This window comes from Oncorhynchus mykiss, chromosome 16 (assembly GCF_057628025.1).
Source record: "Oncorhynchus mykiss isolate SJ-2025 chromosome 16, ASM5762802v1, whole genome shotgun sequence".
Lineage (NCBI taxonomy): Eukaryota > Metazoa > Chordata > Actinopteri > Salmoniformes > Salmonidae > Oncorhynchus > Oncorhynchus mykiss.
Window position 1 is genome coordinate 74,036,957 of NC_143037.1, and position 19,880 is coordinate 74,056,836.

General features: G+C 40.7%; 20 non-coding genes across 20 annotated transcripts; all 20 read right to left on the reverse strand.

Annotated features, from left to right (window-relative positions):
* Positions 1 to 46: 46 nt before the first annotated feature.
* Positions 47 to 118, reverse strand: trnah-gug (transfer RNA histidin (anticodon GUG)). The gene has a single exon. It is a non-coding gene; the product is annotated as a tRNA-His (tRNA).
* Positions 119 to 402: 284 nt separating this feature from the next.
* On the reverse strand, positions 403 to 476 carry trnat-agu (transfer RNA threonine (anticodon AGU)). Its single transcript has one exon. It is a non-coding gene; the product is annotated as a tRNA-Thr (tRNA).
* A 1,303-nt stretch (positions 477 to 1,779) lies between these two features.
* On the reverse strand, positions 1,780 to 1,853 carry trnat-agu (transfer RNA threonine (anticodon AGU)). The gene has a single exon. It is a non-coding gene; the product is annotated as a tRNA-Thr (tRNA).
* Positions 1,854 to 2,797: 944 nt separating this feature from the next.
* trnah-gug (transfer RNA histidin (anticodon GUG)) lies at positions 2,798 to 2,869 on the reverse strand. The gene has a single exon. It is a non-coding gene; the product is annotated as a tRNA-His (tRNA).
* A 284-nt stretch (positions 2,870 to 3,153) lies between these two features.
* trnat-agu (transfer RNA threonine (anticodon AGU)) lies at positions 3,154 to 3,227 on the reverse strand. The gene has a single exon. It is a non-coding gene; the product is annotated as a tRNA-Thr (tRNA).
* A 1,300-nt stretch (positions 3,228 to 4,527) lies between these two features.
* Positions 4,528 to 4,601, reverse strand: trnat-agu (transfer RNA threonine (anticodon AGU)). Its single transcript has one exon. It is a non-coding gene; the product is annotated as a tRNA-Thr (tRNA).
* Positions 4,602 to 5,903: 1,302 nt separating this feature from the next.
* Positions 5,904 to 5,977, reverse strand: trnat-agu (transfer RNA threonine (anticodon AGU)). The gene has a single exon. It is a non-coding gene; the product is annotated as a tRNA-Thr (tRNA).
* Positions 5,978 to 7,279: 1,302 nt separating this feature from the next.
* On the reverse strand, positions 7,280 to 7,353 carry trnat-agu (transfer RNA threonine (anticodon AGU)). The gene has a single exon. It is a non-coding gene; the product is annotated as a tRNA-Thr (tRNA).
* A 944-nt stretch (positions 7,354 to 8,297) lies between these two features.
* On the reverse strand, positions 8,298 to 8,369 carry trnah-gug (transfer RNA histidin (anticodon GUG)). The gene has a single exon. It is a non-coding gene; the product is annotated as a tRNA-His (tRNA).
* Positions 8,370 to 8,653: 284 nt separating this feature from the next.
* Positions 8,654 to 8,727, reverse strand: trnat-agu (transfer RNA threonine (anticodon AGU)). The gene has a single exon. It is a non-coding gene; the product is annotated as a tRNA-Thr (tRNA).
* A 944-nt stretch (positions 8,728 to 9,671) lies between these two features.
* trnah-gug (transfer RNA histidin (anticodon GUG)) lies at positions 9,672 to 9,743 on the reverse strand. Its single transcript has one exon. It is a non-coding gene; the product is annotated as a tRNA-His (tRNA).
* Positions 9,744 to 10,027: 284 nt separating this feature from the next.
* trnat-agu (transfer RNA threonine (anticodon AGU)) lies at positions 10,028 to 10,101 on the reverse strand. The gene has a single exon. It is a non-coding gene; the product is annotated as a tRNA-Thr (tRNA).
* A 946-nt stretch (positions 10,102 to 11,047) lies between these two features.
* trnah-gug (transfer RNA histidin (anticodon GUG)) lies at positions 11,048 to 11,119 on the reverse strand. The gene has a single exon. It is a non-coding gene; the product is annotated as a tRNA-His (tRNA).
* Positions 11,120 to 11,403: 284 nt separating this feature from the next.
* trnat-agu (transfer RNA threonine (anticodon AGU)) lies at positions 11,404 to 11,477 on the reverse strand. The gene has a single exon. It is a non-coding gene; the product is annotated as a tRNA-Thr (tRNA).
* A 1,303-nt stretch (positions 11,478 to 12,780) lies between these two features.
* On the reverse strand, positions 12,781 to 12,854 carry trnat-agu (transfer RNA threonine (anticodon AGU)). The gene has a single exon. It is a non-coding gene; the product is annotated as a tRNA-Thr (tRNA).
* A 1,303-nt stretch (positions 12,855 to 14,157) lies between these two features.
* trnat-agu (transfer RNA threonine (anticodon AGU)) lies at positions 14,158 to 14,231 on the reverse strand. Its single transcript has one exon. It is a non-coding gene; the product is annotated as a tRNA-Thr (tRNA).
* Positions 14,232 to 15,178: 947 nt separating this feature from the next.
* trnah-gug (transfer RNA histidin (anticodon GUG)) lies at positions 15,179 to 15,250 on the reverse strand. The gene has a single exon. It is a non-coding gene; the product is annotated as a tRNA-His (tRNA).
* Positions 15,251 to 16,555: 1,305 nt separating this feature from the next.
* trnah-gug (transfer RNA histidin (anticodon GUG)) lies at positions 16,556 to 16,627 on the reverse strand. The gene has a single exon. It is a non-coding gene; the product is annotated as a tRNA-His (tRNA).
* Positions 16,628 to 17,932: 1,305 nt separating this feature from the next.
* Positions 17,933 to 18,004, reverse strand: trnah-gug (transfer RNA histidin (anticodon GUG)). Its single transcript has one exon. It is a non-coding gene; the product is annotated as a tRNA-His (tRNA).
* A 1,305-nt stretch (positions 18,005 to 19,309) lies between these two features.
* On the reverse strand, positions 19,310 to 19,381 carry trnah-gug (transfer RNA histidin (anticodon GUG)). The gene has a single exon. It is a non-coding gene; the product is annotated as a tRNA-His (tRNA).
* Between the last annotated feature and the right edge of the window lie 499 nt (positions 19,382 to 19,880).

Below are 19,880 nucleotides of genomic sequence, written 5' to 3' on the forward strand. Positions count from 1 at the left end.
AGTCTTAACTCATTCAAAAAACAACCCTTCTAAAATTGTATTGCAGTGCCGTGACCCGGATTCGAACCGGGGTTGCTGCGACCACAACGCAGAGTACTAACCACTATACGATCACGGCCGGCTTCAAGAGGTGGCTTTGTAAAGCCTACATAGACTGTGAAAGTGATGTGCACAAGCTGGCTAAACTCTTTTCATTTTGGTCTCGATAATGAATAAACTGAAGAAACAGTGGAGCTTTACACAGTCGGTAGGTTTTTTCTCATTCAAAAAGTGCCCTTTTTCCGTGACATTGGAATATCTCAATTGCATCCTCCTCACGTCATCTCTAATTCTCTAAACCCATTGGTGACAAAACCTGAGTGCCCTCCCCTCTGACCTTCTCCACCAATGTGAACAATAAAAAGGTACTGCTGAGATTTGAACTCAGGATCTCCTGTTTACTAGACAGGCACTTTAACCAACTAAGCCACAGCACCCATAAAAGTCACATATGTTGCAGATGTGAACACCCACACCTATTTGAATCAAACCAGTCTCATTAATTTAACCCACATCTCTGTCTAGCAAAATCACATCACAAAAGAGATGTCTTTTACTAATATTGGAAACGATACAGACACCTTCAATTGTCTAGCAACAGGGTTTCTTAAGCTACGTTTTGGGACGCAAAGTGGGCCTGAGCATGTGAGAGGCAGTGTTGCCAAATCCTCAGGAAGGAAAGTAGCTATTGCTGGTCCTAAAAGTAGCTAGAAGTCGCTAAATGACGTCATCACATAATTTTCATAATTGGCCAAGTGGATGTAATTGTGATTGACGCTGTAGGAGAGAGGAATAACGCCTCGGGAGAGACAAAAAGTGAGTAAAAAAACACCCTAAGTATGTTTAGAACTACAATTGAACTTTCTTCTGTCGATTCTTGTCTTTTTTCTGAATACTCACTAAATATAGCGACAAAGTCGCTAAGTTGGCAACACTGGTGAGAGGTGGGTAGCGAGATATCAGTAATCAATGGTAATCACATACTATTTCTTCGTAACTATGATCATTCGAGGACAGTACATTTTTCATTTGGGTCTCGAGATGAATAAACTCAAGAACCTCTGACATGAATTCTTAAACTATGATTTGGGACCCAAAGCGGTTATTAACATGTCATAGGTGGGTCGCGAGATATGAGTGAACATTCAGAATCATATACTATTTCTTCATAATGTTGGTCGTTCGAGGACACTGCATTTCTCATTTGGCTCTCGAGCTTAAAAATGGTAAAAACGTCTGAAACAGCAGATGAATGATTTCGTGTAAGTAATTAACCTACAATATGGTGGGGAACTTTGTCAAACGGCAGAGTTGCTGAGTTTCTTAGCTTGCATAGCAAGTCTTAACTCATTCAAAAAACAACCCTTCTAAAATTACATTGCAGTGCCGTGACCCGGATTCAAACCGGGGTTGCTGCGACCACAACGCAGAGTACTAACCACTATACGATCACGGCCGGCTTCAAGATGTGGCTTTGTAAAGCCTACATAGACTGTGAAAGTGATGTGCACAAGCTGGCTAAACTCTTTTCATTTTGGTCTCGATAATGAATAAACTGAAGAAACAATGGAGCTTTACACAGTCGGTAGGTTTTTTCTCATTCAAAAAGTGCCCTTTTTCCGTGACATTGGAATATCTCAATTGCATCCTCCTCACGTCATCTCTAATTCTCTAAACCCATTGGTGAGAAAACCTGAGTGCCCTCCCCTCTGACCTTCTCCACCAATGTGAACAATAAAAAGGTACTGCTGAGATTTGAACTCAGGATCTCCTGTTTACTAGACAGGCACTTTAACCAACTAAGCCACAGCACCCATAAAAGTCATATATGTTGCAGATGTGAACACCCACACCTATTTGAATCAAACCAGTCTCATTAATTTAACCCACATCTCTGTCTAGCAAAATCACATCACAAAAGAGATGTCTTTTACTAATATTGGAAACGATACAGACACCTTCAATTGTCTAGCAACAGGGTTTCTTAAGCTACGTTTTGGGACGCTAAGTGGGCCTGAGCATGTGAGAGGCAGTGTTGCCAAATCCTCAGGAAGGAAAGTAGCTATTGCTGGTCCTAAAAGTAGCTAGAAGTCGCTAAATGACGTCATCACATAATTTTCATAATTGGCCAAGTGGATGTAATTGTGATTGACGCTGTAGGAGAGAGGAATAACGCCTCGGGAGAGACAAAAAGTGAGTAAAAAACACCCTAAGTATGTTTAGAACTACAATTGAACTTTCTTCTGTCGATTATTGTCTTTTTTCTGAATACTCACTAAATATAGCGACAGTCGCTAAGTTGGCAACACTGGTGAGAGGTGGGTAGCGAGATAATAGTAATCAATGGTAATCACATACTATTTCTTCGTAACTATGATCATTCGAGGACAGTACATTTTTCATTTGGGTCTCGAGATGAATAAACTCAAGAACCTCTGACATGAATTCTTAAACTATGATTTGGGACCCAAAGCGGTTATTAACATGTCATAGGTGGGTCGCGAGATATGAGTGAACATTCAGAATCATATACTATTTCTTCATAATGTTGGTCGTTCGAGGTCACTGCATTTCTCATTTGGCTCTCGAGCTTAAAAATTGTAAAAACGTCTGAAACAGCAGATGAATGATTTCGTGTAAGTAATTAACCTACAATATGGTGGGGAACTTTGTCAAACGGCAGAGTTGCTGAGTTTCTTAGCTTGCATAGCAAGTCTTAACTCATTCAAAAAACAACCCTTCTAAAATTGTATTGCAGTGCCGTGACCCGGATTCGAACCGGGGTTGCTGCGACCACAACGCAGAGTACTAACCACTATACGATCACGGCCGGCTTCAAGAGGTGGCTTTGTAAAGCCTACATAGACTGTGAAAGTGATGTGCACAAGCTGGCTAAACTCTTTTCATTTTGGTCTCGATAATGAATAAACTGAAGAAACAATGGAGCTTTACACAGTCGGTAGGTTTTTTCTCATTCAAAAAGTGCCCTTTTTCCGTGACATTGGAATATCTCAATTGCATCCTCCTCACGTCATCTCTAATTCTCTAAACCCATTGGTGAGAAAACCTGAGTGCCCTCCCCTCTGACCTTCTCCACCAATGTGAACAATAAAAAGGTACTGCTGAGATTTGAACTCAGGATCTCCTGTTTACTAGACAGGCACTTTAACCAACTAAGCCACAGCACCCATAAAAGTCATATATGTTGCAGATGTGAACACCCACACCTATTTGAATCAAACCAGTCTCATTAATTTAACCCACATCTCTGTCTAGCAAAATCACATCACAAAAGAGATGTCTTTTACTAATATTGGAAACGATACAGACACCTTCAATTGTCTAGCAACAGGGTTTCTTAAGCTACGTTTTGGGACGCTAAGTGGGCCTGAGCATGTGAGAGGCAGTGTTGCCAAATCCTCAGGAAGGAAAGTAGCTATTGCTGGTCCTAAAAGTAGCTAGAAGTCGCTAAATGACGTCATCACATAATTTTCATAATTGGCCAAGTGGATGTAATTGTGATTGACGCTGTAGGAGAGAGGAATAACGCCTCGGGAGAGACAAAAAGTGAGTAAAAAACACCCTAAGTATGTTTAGAACTACAATTGAACTTTCTTCTGTCGATTATTGTCTTTTTTCTGAATACTCACTAAATATAGCGACAGTCGCTAAGTTGGCAACACTGGTGAGAGGTGGGTAGCGAGATAATAGTAATCAATGGTAATCACATACTATTTCTTCGTAACTATGATCATTCGAGGACAGTACATTTTTCATTTGGGTCTCGAGATGAATAAACTCAAGAACCTCTGACATGAATTCTTAAACTATGATTTGGGACCCAAAGCGGTTATTAACATGTCATAGGTGGGTCGCGAGATATGAGTGAACATTCAGAATCATATACTATTTCTTCATAATGTTGGTCGTTCGAGGACACTGCATTTCTCATTTGGCTCTCGAGCTTAAAAATTGTAAAAACGTCTGAAACAGCAGATGAATGATTTCGTGTAAGTAATTAACCTACAATATGGTGGGGAACTTTGTCAAACGGCAGAGTTGCTGAGTTTCTTAGCTTGCATAGCAAGTCTTAACTCATTCAAAAAACAACCCTTCTAAAATTGTATTGCAGTGCCGTGACCCGGATTCGAACCGGGGTTGCTGCGACCACAACGCAGAGCACTAACCACTATACGATCACGGCCGGCTTCAAGAGGTGGCTTTGTAAAGCCTACATAGACTGTGAAAGTGATGTGCACAAGCTGGCTAAACTCTTTTCATTTTGGTCTCGATAATGAATAAACTGAAGAAACAATGGAGCTTTACACAGTCGGTAGGTTTTTTCTCATTCAAAAAGTGCCCTTTTTCCGTGACATTGGAATATCTCAATTGCATCCTCCTCACGTCATCTCTAATTCTCTAAACCCATTGGTGAGAAAACCTGAGTGCCCTCCCCTCTGACCTTCTCCACCAATGTGAACAATAAAAAGGTACTGCTGAGATTTGAACTCAGGATCTCCTGTTTACTAGACAGGCACTTTAACCAACTAAGCCACAGCACCCATAAAAGTCATATATGTTGCAGATGTGAACACCCACACCTATTTGAATCAAACCAGTCTCATTAATTTAACCCACATCTCTGTCTAGCAAAATCACATCACAAAAGAGATGTCTTTTACTAATATTGGAAACGATACAGACACCTTCAATTGTCTAGCAACAGGGTTTCTTAAGCTACGTTTTGGGACGCAAAGTGGGCCTGAGCATGTGAGAGGCAGTGTTGCCAAATCCTCAGGAAGGAAAGTAGCTATTGCTGGTCCTAAAAGTAGCTAGAAGTCGCTAAATGACGTCATCACATAATTTTCATAATTGGCCAAGTGGATGTAATTGTGATTGACGCTGTAGGAGAGAGGAATAACGCCTCGGGAGAGACAAAAAGTGAGTAAAAAACACCCTAAGTATGTTTAGAACTACAATTGAACTTTCTTCTGTCGATTCTTGTCTTTTTTCTGAATACTCACTAAATATAGCGACAAAGTCGCTAAGTTGGCAACACTGGTGAGAGGTGGGTAGCGAGATATCAGTAATCAATGGTAATCACATACTATTTCTTCGTAACTATGATCATTCGAGGACAGTACATTTTTCATTTGGGTCTCGAGATGAATAAACTCAAGAACCTCTGACATGAATTCTTAAACTATGATTTGGGACCCAAAGCGGTTATTAACATGTCATAGGTGGGTCGCGAGATATGAGTGAACATTCAGAATCATACACTATTTCTTCATAATGTTGGTCGTTCGAGGACACTGCATTTCTCATTTGGCTCTCGAGCTTAAAAATGGTAAAAACGTCTGAAACAGCAGATGAATCATTTCGTGTAAGTAATTAACCTACAATATGGTGGGGAACTTTGTCAAACGGCAGAGTTGCTGAGTTTCTTAGCTTGCATAGTAAGTCTTAACTCATTCAAAAAACAACCCTTCTAAAATTTCATTGCAGTGCCGTGACCCGGATTCAAACCTGGGTTGCTGCGACCACAACGCAGAGTACTAACCACTATACGATCACGGCCGGCTACAAGAGCTGGCTTTGTAAAGCCTACATAGGCTGTGAAAGTGATGTGCACAAGCTGGCTAAACTCTTTTCATTTTGGTCTCGATAATGAATAAACTGAAGAAACAGTGGAGCTTTACACAGTCGGTAGATTTTTTCTCATTCAAAAAGTGCCCTTTTTCCGTGACATTGGAATATCTCAATTGCATCCTCCTCACGTCATCTCTAATTCTCTAAACCCATTGGTGAGAAAACCTGAGTGCCCTCCCCTCTGACCTTCTCCACCAATGTGAACAATAAAAAGGTACTGCTGAGATTTGAACTCAGGATCTCCTGTTTACTAGACAGGCACTTTAACCAACTAAGCCACAGCACCCATAAAAGTCATATATGTTGCAGATGTGAACACCCACACCTATTTGAATCAAACCAGTCTCATTAATTTAACCCACATCTCTGTCTAGCAAAATCACATCACAAAAGAGATGTCTTTTACTAATATTGGAAACGATACAGACACCTTCAATTGTCTAGCAACAGGGTTTCTTAAGCTACGTTTTGGGACGCAAAGTGGGCCTGAGCATGTGAGAGGCAGTGTTGCCAAATCCTCAGGAAGGAAAGTAGCTATTGCTGGTCCTAAAAGTAGCTAGAAGTCGCTAAATGACGTCATCACATAATTTTCATAATTGGCCAAGTGGATGTAATTGTGATTGACGCTGTAGGAGAGAGGAATAACGTCTCGGGAGAGACAGAAAGTGAGTAAAAAACACCCTAAGTATGTTTAGAACTACAATTGAACTTTCTTCTGTCGATTCTTGTCTTTTTTCTGAATACTCACTAAATATAGCGACAAAGTCGCTAAGTTGGCAACACTGGTGAGAGGTGGGTAGCGAGATATCAGTAATCAATGGTAATCACATACTATTTCTTCGTAACTATGATCATTCGAGGACAGTACATTTTTCATTTGGGTCTCGAGATGAATAAACTCAAGAACCTCTGACATGAATTCTTAAACTATGATTTGGGACCCAAAGCGGTTATTAACATGTCATAGGTGGGTCGCGAGATATGAGTGAACATTCAGAATCATATACTATTTCTTCATAATGTTGGTCGTTCGAGGACACTGCATTTCTCATTTGGCTCTCGAGCTTAAAAATGGTAAAAACGTCTGAAACAGCAGATGAATGATTTCGTGTAAGTAATTAACCTACAATATGGTGGGGAACTTTGTCAAACGGCAGAGTTGCTGAGTTTCTTAGCTTGCATAGCAAGTCTTAACTCATTCAAAAAACAACCCTTCTAAAATTACATTGCAGTGCCGTGACCCGGATTCAAACCGGGGTTGCTGCGACCACAACGCAGAGTACTAACCACTATACGATCACGGCCGGCTTCAAGATGTGGCTTTGTAAAGCCTACATAGACTGTGAAAGTGATGTGCACAAGCTGGCTAAACTCTTTTCATTTTGGTCTCGATAATGAATAAACTGAAGAAACAATGGAGCTTTACACAGTCGGTAGGTTTTTTCTCATTCAAAAAGTGCCCTTTTTCCGTGACATTGGAATATCTCAATTGCATCCTCCTCACGTCATCTCTAATTCTCTAAACCCATTGGTGAGAAAACCTGAGTGCCCTCCCCTCTGACCTTCTCCACCAATGTGAACAATAAAAAGGTACTGCTGAGATTTGAACTCAGGATCTCCTGTTTACTAGACAGGCACTTTAACCAACTAAGCCACAGCACCCATAAAAGTAATATATGTTGCAGATGTGAACACCCACACCTATTTGAATCAAACCAGTCTCATTAATTTAACCCACATCTCTGTCTAGCAAAATCACATCACAAAAGAGATGTCTTTTACTAATATTGGAAACGATACAGACACCTTCAATTGTCTAGCAACAGGGTTTCTTAAGCTACGTTTTGGGACGCTAAGTGGGCCTGAGCATGTGAGAGGCAGTGTTGCCAAATCCTCAGGAAGGAAAGTAGCTATTGCTGGTCCTAAAAGTAGCTAGAAGTCGCTAAATGACGTCATCACATAATTTTCATAATTGGCCAAGTGGATGTAATTGTGATTGACGCTGTAGGAGAGAGGAATAACGCCTCGGGAGAGACAAAAAGTGAGTAAAAAACACCCTAAGTATGTTTAGAACTACAATTGAACTTTCTTCTGTCGATTATTGTCTTTTTTCTGAATACTCACTAAATATAGCGACAGTCGCTAAGTTGGCAACACTGGTGAGAGGTGGGTAGCGAGATAATAGTAATCAATGGTAATCACATACTATTTCTTCGTAACTATGATCATTCGAGGACAGTACATTTTTCATTTGGGTCTCGAGATGAATAAACTCAAGAACCTCTGACATGAATTCTTAAACTATGATTTGGGACCCAAAGCGGTTATTAACATGTCATAGGTGGGTCGCGAGATATGAGTGAACATTCAGAATCATATACTATTTCTTCATAATGTTGGTCGTTCGAGGTCACTGCATTTCTCATTTGGCTCTCGAGCTTAAAAATTGTAAAAACGTCTGAAACAGCAGATGAATGATTTCGTGTAAGTAATTAACCTACAATATGGTGGGGAACTTTGTCAAACGGCAGAGTTGCTGAGTTTCTTAGCTTGCATAGCAAGTCTTAACTCATTCAAAAAACAACCCTTCTAAAATTGTATTGCAGTGCCGTGACCCGGATTCGAACCGGGGTTGCTGCGACCACAACGCAGAGTACTAACCACTATACGATCACGGCCGGCTTCAAGAGGTGGCTTTGTAAAGCCTACATAGACTGTGAAAGTGATGTGCACAAGCTGGCTAAACTCTTTTCATTTTGGTCTCGATAATGAATAAACTGAAGAAACAATGGAGCTTTACACAGTCGGTAGGTTTTTTCTCATTCAAAAAGTGCCCTTTTTCCGTGACATTGGAATATCTCAATTGCATCCTCCTCACGTCATCTCTAATTCTCTAAACCCATTGGTGAGAAAACCTGAGTGCCCTCCCCTCTGACCTTCTCCACCAATGTGAACAATAAAAAGGTACTGCTGAGATTTGAACTCAGGATCTCCTGTTTACTAGACAGGCACTTTAACCAACTAAGCCACAGCACCCATAAAAGTCATATATGTTGCAGATGTGAACACCCACACCTATTTGAATCAAACCAGTCTCATTAATTTAACCCACATCTCTGTCTAGCAAAATCACATCACAAAAGAGATGTCTTTTACTAATATTGGAAACGATACAGACACCTTCAATTGTCTAGCAACAGGGTTTCTTAAGCTACGTTTTGGGACGCTAAGTGGGCCTGAGCATGTGAGAGGCAGTGTTGCCAAATCCTCAGGAAGGAAAGTAGCTATTGCTGGTCCTAAAAGTAGCTAGAAGTCGCTAAATGACGTCATCACATAATTTTCATAATTGGCCAAGTGGATGTAATTGTGATTGACGCTGTAGGAGAGAGGAATAACGCCTCGGGAGAGACAAAAAGTGAGTAAAAAACACCCTAAGTATGTTTAGAACTACAATTGAACTTTCTTCTGTCGATTATTGTCTTTTTTCTGAATACTCACTAAATATAGCGACAGTCGCTAAGTTGGCAACACTGGTGAGAGGTGGGTAGCGAGATAATAGTAATCAATGGTAATCACATACTATTTCTTCGTAACTATGATCATTCGAGGACAGTACATTTTTCATTTGGGTCTCGAGATGAATAAACTCAAGAACCTCTGACATGAATTCTTAAACTATGATTTGGGACCCAAAGCGGTTATTAACATGTCATAGGTGGGTCGCGAGATATGAGTGAACATTCAGAATCATATACTATTTCTTCATAATGTTGGTCGTTCGAGGTCACTGCATTTCTCATTTGGCTCTCGAGCTTAAAAATTGTAAAAACGTCTGAAACAGCAGATGAATGATTTCGTGTAAGTAATTAACCTACAATATGGTGGGGAACTTTGTCAAACGGCAGAGTTGCTGAGTTTCTTAGCTTGCATAGCAAGTCTTAACTCATTCAAAAAACAACCCTTCTAAAATTGTATTGCAGTGCCGTGACCCGGATTCGAACCGGGGTTGCTGCGACCACAACGCAGAGTACTAACCACTATACGATCACGGCCGGCTTCAAGAGGTGGCTTTGTAAAGCCTACATAGACTGTGAAAGTGATGTGCACAAGCTGGCTAAACTCTTTTCATTTTGGTCTCGATAATGAATAAACTGAAGAAACAATGGAGCTTTACACAGTCGGTAGGTTTTTTCTCATTCAAAAAGTGCCCTTTTTCCGTGACATTGGAATATCTCAATTGCATCCTCCTCACGTCATCTCTAATTCTCTAAACCCATTGGTGAGAAAACCTGAGTGCCCTCCCCTCTGACCTTCTCCACCAATGTGAACAATAAAAAGGTACTGCTGAGATTTGAACTCAGGATCTCCTGTTTACTAGACAGGCACTTTAACCAACTAAGCCACAGCACCCATAAAAGTCATATATGTTGCAGATGTGAACACCCACACCTATTTGAATCAAACCAGTCTCATTAATTTAACCCACATCTCTGTCTAGCAAAATCACATCACAAAAGAGATGTCTTTTACTAATATTGGAAACGATACAGACACCTTCAATTGTCTAGCAACAGGGTTTCTTAAGCTACGTTTTGGGACGCAAAGTGGGCCTGAGCATGTGAGAGGCAGTGTTGCCAAATCCTCAGGAAGGAAAGTAGCTATTGCTGGTCCTAAAAGTAGCTAGAAGTCGCTAAATGACGTCATCACATAATTTTCATAATTGGCCAAGTGGATGTAATTGTGATTGACGCTGTAGGAGAGAGGAATAACGCCTCGGGAGAGACAAAAAGTGAGTAAAAAACACCCTAAGTATGTTTAGAACTACAATTGAACTTTCTTCTGTCGATTCTTGTCTTTTTTCTGAATACTCACTAAATATAGCGACAAAGTCGCTAAGTTGGCAACACTGGTGAGAGGTGGGTAGCGAGATATCAGTAATCAATGGTAATCACATACTATTTCTTCGTAACTATGATCATTCGAGGACAGTACATTTTTCATTTGGGTCTCGAGATGAATAAACTCAAGAACCTCTGACATGAATTCTTAAACTATGATTTGGGACCCAAAGCGGTTATTAACATGTCATAGGTGGGTCGCGAGATATGAGTGAACATTCAGAATCATATACTATTTCTTCATAATGTTGGTCGTTCGAGGACACTGCATTTCTCATTTGGCTCTGGAGCTTAAAAATGGTAAAAACGTCTGAAACAGCAGATGAATCATTTCGTGTAAGTAATTAACCTACAGTATGGTGGGGAACTTTGTCAAACGGCAGAGTTGCTGAGTTTCTTAGCTTGCATAGTAAGTCATAACTCATTCAAAAAACAACCCTTCTAAAATTACATTGCAGTGCCGTGACCCGGATTCGAACCGGGGTTGCTGCGACCACAACGCAGAGTACTAACCACTGTACGATCACGGCCGGCTACAAGAGCTGGCCTTGTAAAGCCTACATAGGCTGTGAAAGTGATGTGCACAAGCTGGCTAAACTCTTTTCATTTTGGTCTCGATAATGAATAAACTGAAGAAACAGTGGAGCTTTACACAGTCGGTAGGTTTTTTCTCATTCAAAAAGTGCCCTTTTTCCGTGACATTGGAATATCTCAATTGCATCCTCCTCACGTCATCTCTAATTCTCTAAACCCATTGGTGACAAAACCTGAGTGCCCTCCCCTCTGACCTTCTCCACCAATGTGAACAATAAAAAGGTACTGCTGAGATTTGAACTCAGGATCTCCTGTTTACTAGACAGGCACTTTAACCAACTAAGCCACAGCACCCATAAAAGTCACATATGTTGCAGATGTGAACACCCACACCTATTTGAATCAAACCAGTCTCATTAATTTAACCCACATCTCTGTCTAGCAAAATCACATCACAAAAGAGATGTCTTTTACTAATATTGGAAACGATACAGACACCTTCAATTGTCTAGCAACAGGGTTTCTTAAGCTACGTTTTGGGACGCAAAGTGGGCCTGAGCATGTGAGAGGCAGTGTTGCCAAATCCTCAGGAAGGAAAGTAGCTATTGCTGGTCCTAAAAGTAGCTAGAAGTCGCTAAATGACGTCATCACATAATTTTCATAATTGGCCAAGTGGATGTAATTGTGATTGACGCTGTAGGAGAGAGGAATAACGCCTCGGGAGAGACAAAAAGTGAGTAAAAAAACACCCTAAGTATGTTTAGAACTACAATTGAACTTTCTTCTGTCGATTCTTGTCTTTTTTCTGAATACTCACTAAATATAGCGACAAAGTCGCTAAGTTGGCAACACTGGTGAGAGGTGGGTAGCGAGATATCAGTAATCAATGGTAATCACATACTATTTCTTCGTAACTATGATCATTCGAGGACAGTACATTTTTCATTTGGGTCTCGAGATGAATAAACTCAAGAACCTCTGACATGAATTCTTAAACTATGATTTGGGACCCAAAGCGGTTATTAACATGTCATAGGTGGGTCGCGAGATATGAGTGAACATTCAGAATCATATACTATTTCTTCATAATGTTGGTCGTTCGAGGACACTGCATTTCTCATTTGGCTCTCGAGCTTAAAAATGGTAAAAACGTCTGAAACAGCAGATGAATGATTTCGTGTAAGTAATTAACCTACAATATGGTGGGGAACTTTGTCAAACGGCAGAGTTGCTGAGTTTCTTAGCTTGCATAGCAAGTCTTAACTCATTCAAAAAACAACCCTTCTAAAATTACATTGCAGTGCCGTGACCCGGATTCGAAGCGGGGTTGCTGCGACCACAACGCAGAGTACTAACCACTATACGATCACGGCCGGCTACAAGAGCTGGCTTTGTAAAGCCTACATAGGCTGTGAAAGTGATGTGCACAAGCTGCCTAAACTCTTTTCATTTTGGTCTCGATAATGAATAAACTGAAGAAACAGTGGAGCTTTACACAGTCGGTAGGTTTTTTCTCATTCAAAAAGTGCCCTTTTTCCGTGACATTGGAATATCTCAATTGCATCCTCCTCACGTCATCTCTAATTCTCTAAACCCATTGGTGACAAAACCTGAGTGCCCTCCCCTCTGACCTTCTCCACCAATGTGAACAATAAAAAGGTACTGCTGAGATTTGAACTCAGGATCTCCTGTTTACTAGACAGGCACTTTAACCAACTAAGCCACAGCACCCATAAAAGTCACATATGTTGCAGATGTGAACACCCACACCTATTTGAATCAAACCAGTCTCATTAATTTAACCCACATCTCTGTCTAGCAAAATCACATCACAAAAGAGATGTCTTTTACTAATATTGGAAACGATACAGACACCTTCAATTGTCTAGCAACAGGGTTTCTTAAGCTACGTTTTGGGACGCAAAGTGGGCCTGAGCATGTGAGAGGCAGTGTTGCCAAATCCTCAGGAAGGAAAGTAGCTATTGCTGGTCCTAAAAGTAGCTAGAAGTCGCTAAATGACGTCATCACATAATTTTCATAATTGGCCAAGTGGATGTAATTGTGATTGACGCTGTAGGAGAGAGGAATAACGCCTCGGGAGAGACAAAAAGTGAGTAAAAAAACACCCTAAGTATGTTTAGAACTACAATTGAACTTTCTTCTGTCGATTCTTGTCTTTTTTCTGAATACTCACTAAATATAGCGACAAAGTCGCTAAGTTGGCAACACTGGTGAGAGGTGGGTAGCGAGATATCAGTAATCAATGGTAATCACATACTATTTCTTCGTAACTATGATCATTCGAGGACAGTACATTTTTCATTTGGGTCTCGAGATGAATAAACTCAAGAACCTCTGACATGAATTCTTAAACTATGATTTGGGACCCAAAGCGGTTATTAACATGTCATAGGTGGGTCGCGAGATATGAGTGAACATTCAGAATCATATACTATTTCTTCATAATGTTGGTCGTTCGAGGACACTGCATTTCTCATTTGGCTCTCGAGCTTAAAAATGGTAAAAACGTCTGAAACAGCAGATGAATGATTTCGTGTAAGTAATTAACCTACAATATGGTGGGGAACTTTGTCAAACGGCAGAGTTGCTGAGTTTCTTAGCTTGCATAGCAAGTCTTAACTCATTCAAAAAACAACCCTTCTAAAATTACATTGCAGTGCCGTGACCCGGATTCGAAGCGGGGTTGCTGCGACCACAACGCAGAGTACTAACCACTATACGATCACGGCCGGCTACAAGAGCTGGCTATGTAAAGCCTACATAGGCTGTGAAAGTGATGTGCACAAGCTGGCTAAACTCTTTTCATTTTGGTCTCGATAATGAATAAACTGAAGAAACAGTGGAGCTTTACACAGTCGGTAGGTTTTTTCTCATTCAAAAAGTGCCCTTTTTCCGTGACATTGGAATATCTCAATTGCATCCTCCTCACGTCATCTCTAATTCTCTAAACCCATTGGTGACAAAACCTGAGTGCCCTCCCCTCTGACCTTCTCCACCAATGTGAACAATAAAAAGGTACTGCTGAGATTTGAACTCAGGATCTCCTGTTTACTAGACAGGCACTTTAACCAACTAAGCCACAGCACCCATAAAAGTCACATATGTTGCAGATGTGAACACCCACACCTATTTGAATCAAACCAGTCTCATTAATTTAACCCACATCTCTGTCTAGCAAAATCACATCACAAAAGAGATGTCTTTTACTAATATTGGAAACGATACAGACACCTTCAATTGTCTAGCAACAGGGTTTCTTAAGCTACGTTTTGGGACGCAAAGTGGGCCTGAGCATGTGAGAGGCAGTGTTGCCAAATCCTCAGGAAGGAAAGTAGCTATTGCTGGTCCTAAAAGTAGCTAGAAGTCGCTAAATGACGTCATCACATAATTTTCATAATTGGCCAAGTGGATGTAATTGTGATTGACGCTGTAGGAGAGAGGAATAACGCCTCGGGAGAGACAAAAAGTGAGTAAAAAAACACCCTAAGTATGTTTAGAACTACAATTGAACTTTCTTCTGTCGATTCTTGTCTTTTTTCTGAATACTCACTAAATATAGCGACAAAGTCGCTAAGTTGGCAACACTGGTGAGAGGTGGGTAGCGAGATATCAGTAATCAATGGTAATCACATACTATTTCTTCGTAACTATGATCATTCGAGGACAGTACATTTTTCATTTGGGTCTCGAGATGAATAAACTCAAGAACCTCTGACATGAATTCTTAAACTATGATTTGGGACCCAAAGCGGTTATTAACATGTCATAGGTGGGTCGCGAGATATGAGTGAACATTCAGAATCATATACTATTTCTTCATAATGTTGGTCGTTCGAGGACACTGCATTTCTCATTTGGCTCTCGAGCTTAAAAATGGTAAAAACGTCTGAAACAGCAGATGAATGATTTCGTGTAAGTAATTAACCTACAATATGGTGGGGAACTTTGTCAAACGGCAGAGTTGCTGAGTTTCTTAGCTTGCATAGAAAGTCTTAACTCATTCAAAAAACAACCCTTCTAAAATTACATTGCAGTGCCGTGACCCGGATTCGAACCGGGGTTGCTGCGACCACAACGCAGAGTACTAACCACTATACGATCACGGCCGGCTACAAGAGCTGGCTTTGTAAAGCCTACATAGGCTGTGAAAGTGATGTGCACAAGCTGGCTAAACTCTTTTCATTTTGGTCTCGATAATGAATAAACTGAAGAAACAGTGGAGCTTTACACAGTCGGTAGATTTTTTCTCATTCAAAAAGTGCCCTTTTTCCGTGACATTGGAATATCTCAATTGCATCCTCCTCACGTCATCTCTAATTCTCTAAACCCATTGGTGAGAAAACCTGAGTGCCCTCCCCTCTGACCTTCTCCACCAATGTGAACAATAAAAAGGTACTGCTGAGATTTGAACTCAGTATCTCCTGTTTACTAGACAGGCACTTTAACCAACTAAGCCACAGCACCCATAAAAGTCACATATGTTGCAGATGTGAACACCCACACCTATTTGAATCAAACCAGTCTCATTAATTTAACCCACATCTCTGTCTAGCAAAATCACATCACAAAAGAGATGTCTTTTACTAATATTGGAAACGATACAGACACCTTCAATTGTCTAGCAACAGGGTTTCTTAAGCTACGTTTTGGGACGCAAAGTGGGCCTGAGCATGTGAGAGGCAGTGTTGCCAAATCCTCAGGAAGGAAAGTAGCTATTGCTGGTCCTAAAAGTAGCTAGAAGTCGCTAAATGACGTCATCACATAATTTTCATAATTGGCCAAGTGGATGTAATTGTGATTGACGCTGTAGGAGAGAGGAATAACGCCTCGGGAGAGACAAAAAGTGAGTAAAAAAACACCCTAAGTATGTTTAGAACTACAATTGAACTTTCCTCTGTCGATTCTTGTCTTTTTTCTGAATACTCACTAAATATAGCGACAAAGTCGCTAAGTTGGCAACACTGGTGAGAGGTGGGTAGCGAGATATCAGTAATCAATGGTAATCACATACTATTTCTTCGTAACTATGATCATTCGAGGACAGTACATTTTTCATTTGGGTCTCGAGATGAATAAACTCAAGAACCTCTGACATGAATTCTTAAACTATGATTTGGGACCCAAAGCGGTTATTAACATGTCATAGGTGGGTCGCGAGATATGAGTGAACATTCAGAATCATATACTATTTCTTCATAATGTTGGTCGTTCGAGGACACTGCATTTCTCATTTGGCTCTCGAGCTTAAAAATGGTAAAAACGTCTGAAACAGCAGATGAATGATTTCGTGTAAGTAATTAACCTACAATATGGTGGGGAACTTTGTCAAACGGCAGAGTTGCTGAGTTTCTTAGCTTGCATAGCAAGTCTTAACTCATTCAAAAAACAACCCTTCTAAAATTACATTGCAGTGCCGTGACCCGGATTCGAACCGGGGTTGCTGCGACCACAACGCAGAGTACTAACCACTATACGATCACGGCCGGCTACAAGAGCTGGCTTTGTAAAGCCTACATAGGCTGTGAAAGTGATGTGCACAAGCTGGCTAAACTCTTTTCATTTTGGTCTCGATAATGAATAAACTGAAGAAACAGTGGAGCTTTACACAGTCGGTAGATTTTTTCTCATTCAAAAAGTGCCCTTTTTCCGTGACATTGGAATATCTCAATTGCATCCTCCTCACGTCATCTCTAATTCTCTAAACCCATTGGTGAGAAAACCTGAGTGCCCTCCCCTCTGACCTTCTCCACCAATGTGAACAATAAAAAGGTACTGCTGAGATTTGAACTCAGTATCTCCTGTTTACTAGACAGGCACTTTAACCAACTAAGCCACAGCACCCATAAAAGTCACATATGTTGCAGATGTGAACACCCACACCTATTTGAATCAAACCAGTCTCATTAATTTAACCCACATCTCTGTCTAGCAAAATCACATCACAAAAGAGATGTCTTTTACTAATATTGGAAACGATACAGACACCTTCAATTGTCTAGCAACAGGGTTTCTTAAGCTACGTTTTGGGACGCAAAGTGGGCCTGAGCATGTGAGAGGCAGTGTTGCCAAATCCTCAGGAAGGAAAGTAGCTATTGCTGGTCCTAAAAGTAGCTAGAAGTCGCTAAATGACGTCATCACATAATTTTCATAATTGGCCAAGTGGATGTAATTGTGATTGACGCTGTAGGAGAGAGGAATAACGCCTCGGGAGAGACAAAAAGTGAGTAAAAAAACACCCTAAGTATGTTTAGAACTACAATTGAACTTTCCTCTGTCGATTCTTGTCTTTTTTCTGAATACTCACTAAATATAGCGACAAAGTCGCTAAGTTGGCAACACTGGTGAGAGGTGGGTAGCGAGATATCAGTAATCAATGGTAATCACATACTATTTCTTCGTAACTATGATCATTCGAGGACAGTACATTTTTCATTTGGGTCTCGAGATGAATAAACTCAAGAACCTCTGACATGAATTCTTAAACTATGATTTGGGACCCAAAGCGGTTATTAACATGTCATAGGTGGGTCGCGAGATATGAGTGAACATTCAGAATCATATACTATTTCTTCATAATGTTGGTCGTTCGAGGAAACTGCATTTCTCATTTGGCTCTCGAGCTTAAAAATGGTAAAAACGTCTGAAACAGCAGATGAATGATTTCGTGTAAGTAATTAACCTACAATATGGTGGGGAACTTTGTCAAACGGCAGAGTTGCTGAGTTTCTTAGCTTGCATAGCAAGTCTTAACTCATTCAAAAAACAACCCTTCTAAAATTACATTGCAGTGCCGTGACCCGGATTCGAACCGGGGTTGCTGCGACCACAACGCAGAGTACTAACCACTATACGATCACGGCCGGCTACAAGAGCTGGCTTTGTAAAGCCTACATAGGCTGTGAAAGTGATGTGCACAAGCTGGCTAAACTCTTTTCATTTTGGTCTCGATAATGAATAAACTGAAGAAACAGTGGAGCTTTACACAGTCGGTAGATTTTTTCTCATTCAAAAAGTGCCCTTTTTCCGTGACATTGGAATATCTCAATTGCATCCTCCTCACGTCATCTCTAATTCTCTAAACCCATTGGTGAGAAAACCTGAGTGCCCTCCCCTCTGACCTTCTCCACCAATGTGAACAATAAAAAGGTACTGCTGAGATTTGAACTCAGTATCTCCTGTTTACTAGACAGGCACTTTAACCAACTAAGCCACAGCACCCATAAAAGTCACATATGTTGCAGATGTGAACACCCACACCTATTTGAATCAAACCAGTCTCATTAATTTAACCCACATCTCTGTCTAGCAAAATCACATCACAAAAGAGATGTCTTTTACTAATATTGGAAACGATACAGACACCTTCAATTGTCTAGCAACAGGGTTTCTTAAGCTACGTTTTGGGACGCAAAGTGGGCCTGAGCATGTGAGAGGCAGTGTTGCCAAATCCTCAGGAAGGAAAGTAGCTATTGCTGGTCCTAAAAGTAGCTAGAAGTCGCTAAATGACGTCATCACATAATTTTCATAATTGGCCAAGTGGATGTAATTGTGATTGACGCTGTAGGAGAGAGGAATAACGCCTCGGGAGAGACAAAAAGTGAGTAAAAAAACACCCTAAGTATGTTTAGAACTACAATTGAACTTTCCTCTCTCGATTCTTGTCTTTTTTCTGAATACTCACTAAATATAGCGACAAAGTCGCTAAGTTGGCAACACTGGTGAGAGGTGGGTAGCGAGATATCAGTAATCAATGGTAATCACATACTATTTCTTCGTAACTATGATCATTCGAGGACAGTACATTTTTCATTTGGGTCTCGAGATGAATAAACTCAAGAACCTCTGACATGAATTCTTAAACTATGATTTGGGACCCAAAGCGGTTATTAACATGTCATAGGTGGGTCGCGAGATATGAGTGAACATTCAGAATCATATACTATTTCTTCATAATGTTGGTCGTTCGAGGAAACTGCATTTCTCATTTGGCTCTCGAGCTTAAAAATGGTAAAAACGTCTGAAACAGCAGATGAATGATTTCGTGTAAGTAATTAACCTACAATATGGTGGGGAACTTTGTCAAACGGCAGAGTTGCTGAGTTTCTTAGCTTGCATAGCAAGTCTTAACTCATTCAAAAAACAACCCTTCTAAAATTACATTGCAGTGCCGTGACCCGGATTCGAACCGGGGTTGCTGCGACCACAACGCAGAGTACTAACCACTATACGATCACGGCCGGCTACAAGAGCTGGCTTTGTAAAGCCTACATAGGCTGTGAAAGTGATGTGCACAAGCTGGCTAAACTCTTTTCATTTTGGTCTCGATAATGAATAAACTGAAGAAACAGTGGAGCTTTACACAGTCGGTAGATTTTTTCTCATTCAAAAAGTGCCCTTTTTCCGTGACATTGGAATATCTCAATTGCATCCTCCTCACGTCATCTCTAATTCTCTAAACCCATTGGTGAGAAAACCTGAGTGCCCTCCCCTCTGACCTTCTCCACCAATGTGAACAATAAAAAGGTACTGCTGAGATTTGAACTCAGTATCTCCTGTTTACTAGACAGGCACTTTAACCAACTAAGCCACAGCACCCATAAAACTCACATATGTTGCAGATGTGAACACCCACACCTATTTGAATCAAACCAGTCTCATTAATTTAACCCACATCTCTGTCTAGCAAAATCACATCACAAAAGAGATGTCTTTTACTAATATTGGAAACGATACAGA